We start from the raw sequence: 2,849 nt of genomic DNA, 5'->3' as shown, positions 1-2,849 counted from the left end.
AATTGTTCAATTACCGTATATTTTGGTTTTATTAACCATCATAATTCTCGAATTATTAGCTTGAAGAAAAAACGCGCAAAAATAGTCAAACAGTAAATTATTCGTACTAAAAATAAATAAATTCATATAATTGTATAAAAATATAAAAATAAAAATCCATAACTATTATTCCAATAAAAGTGATAAGAGAGATAAGAATGTTTGATATTACCTTCACCAGCATATTAAAAATTCGAAATATTGCATTCGTTAAATAGTAATCCTCATACTGAATATTGCAAAATGCCTGTTATTGTAAATTAAGATTGTAATGACCCCATTGATTATGGCCTTTTATTTCCACTAAATACTAAAACACAACCGTCTAGTATTCTTGTTAAACAAATATGTTCGAAAAGTGGGACGAAAATAAAATCCTGAGATTATTCACTTGCAAGAGTTAATCTTAATGATTCACAGGGTTGAACTTAAGTATGCAAACTAATTAGAGCAAATAGTTAATTTAAATTAAGAAAAAAAAGAACTTTTTAGAATAAATATACTTTTTTTTAATTTGCAGATTCTGGTATTTTACCATCGAAATAAGAGGATAACCGCCATCTGGAAGTTATGGTTCGAATAATATAGTCAAGAGAGCAGTCAAGAATTTGGATATATGACTTTTTGCGCTTTTCATTTTATCACTTTTAAAGCGCGTCGAAAACTTTCTGCTGATTCGAATGATTATTAAAACTCTTAAAAACGCACAAAAATAGTTAAACAGAAAATTATTCGTACAATTTAAAAATAATTAAATACATACAAATGTATAAAAACATCAAAATAAAAATGCATAACTACTGTTCCTATAAAAGTGATAAGAGAGATAAGAGTATTTTTATATTACCTTCACCACATCATATTAGAAATTCTAAATATTGCATTCGTAAAGTAGTAATCTTCATCCTGAATATCGCAAACATTTGGTTGTTGTAAATTAAGATTGTAATGACCCGATTGATTATGGCCTTTTATTTCCAGTCGTTATGTCTACAAAATTCAGTGCCTCTCCCACAAAAAAAAATTCATGTTGCGTTAGCTAATTATAATCTCGTTTAGGCGACATGGTCGATGCTTGAGTTGGTAGCATCCTATATCAACTTCCACGTCACAAGAAGGGCATTTAACAACATCGTTAGATTTAACATGCACCAGAAACTTATATGTGATAGATTTTTAATTATATGTATTACTATTACTATTATGTTACTGTTTTATCTGTTTGTAGTTTTTTTTTTTTAACTTTGGCAACTCCAATCTTATGCATCTGCGAAGCATGGAGGCGAATGATGTTGTATCAAATGATTATATACTATAGAAGAAAAAAAAAGAAGAAAATAAGATTTTAAATAAGATTCAATAACGTGAGCGAAGTGAAAAATTTAAACTATAAAAAAATTGTCGTCGTTGACTGCCGTACGATAACTTATAGGCTTGAAAGCTTTTTATTTATAGAAAACTGATTCGCCAAATCAATGATTATCTTATTTAGTGATACATCGACCGATTCGCTGCTTCGTTCATTCATTCGTTGATCCGAAGCATTATTTTTATCTTTCCATTTAGTCACTTAACCAAGCACTCACATATTTATTCATTAAATTAATGTAGCGTATCAGAACTTGGATGGGAGGAGGGTGGCAAAGAATTTCTAGGGAAAGTGAATTTCTTTTCAAAAAGTAATAAATGAAATTCAAAAAAAGTAAATGAAACTAACTTTCTTTTAATTTAATCATTTTGCGCTCGCATATAAATACTTTCGTTCTTACTCTTTTTGTACATTCTACGCGTACACATAATCTATCTGGACATTAAAAGTGATCTGAGGTTTGCTTTATATATATATATATATATATATATATATATATTCGCTATTGAATTCAAGTGTTCTTTCTTGCATTTTGTTGCATTTAAAAAAGTAAAAAGTAAAAGAAGCTTCATTCAAATTTAATTTCACCGTTCAAATTTATGAATAAAAATCTAGATCCAAAATTCTTAAGCAAAAACTATGGACAAAGAAAACAGTTTTAAGAATAAACCTTTTCTTATTTGAATTATTTTTGAGTTGTAGAGGAAAAGGGTCTACCGCATCTGCTCGCTGCGACTTGCCAACCCCACGAGCAGCTTCCAAATCGCTTAGCAGATGCTAAAACAACACAGTCGAGTATTCATTACTAATGTATTCGGGAAAAAAAAAATCCTATTAAAAATATGACGGGAAAAAAATCTTGAGATGATTCACATTTAAGACTTAGTCTTAATGGTTCAAAGGGTTGAACTTAAGTTTACTGATTAATTAGGGCTGATAATTAAATTAGATATGAACTTAGGTTTCAATAATTACCTTTTTAGAATAAATATACTTTCTTTAAATTTTTATTTATTTTTTATTTACAGATTTTGATGTGTTTGAATCGACATAAGTGATTAGCCATTATCTGGAAGTTGCGATTCGAATAATATAGTCAGGAGAACGGTCAAAAATATGGGTATCACTTTTTGCGTATTTCGTGATATTACGAGAACTTTCGTAGCGTGTAGAAATTTTCTGCAATTCTACACGCTACGAAACTCGTTTATCCACAGTTAATGCCATTCACAAAATAAATTTTGATAAATTATTTATTATTTTATTTAACGAAAACTTTCGTATCGAAAACTTTTTGAAGTGTTAGATATGGAAATTTTTAGATCCTCTTTCAAACTAGGTAATTTTACATGATAAAATACAAAGTTTGAAACAAATAAGTCCAATAGTTTCTGAGTTGTACAAATTTATAATAGTTTTTATATATATATATATATATTAT

The sequence above is a fragment of the Parasteatoda tepidariorum genome, chromosome 6 (assembly GCF_043381705.1).
Source record: "Parasteatoda tepidariorum isolate YZ-2023 chromosome 6, CAS_Ptep_4.0, whole genome shotgun sequence".
NCBI classification, from domain to species: domain Eukaryota; kingdom Metazoa; phylum Arthropoda; class Arachnida; order Araneae; family Theridiidae; genus Parasteatoda; species Parasteatoda tepidariorum.
Note: the sequence above shows the minus strand (reverse complement) of the source record.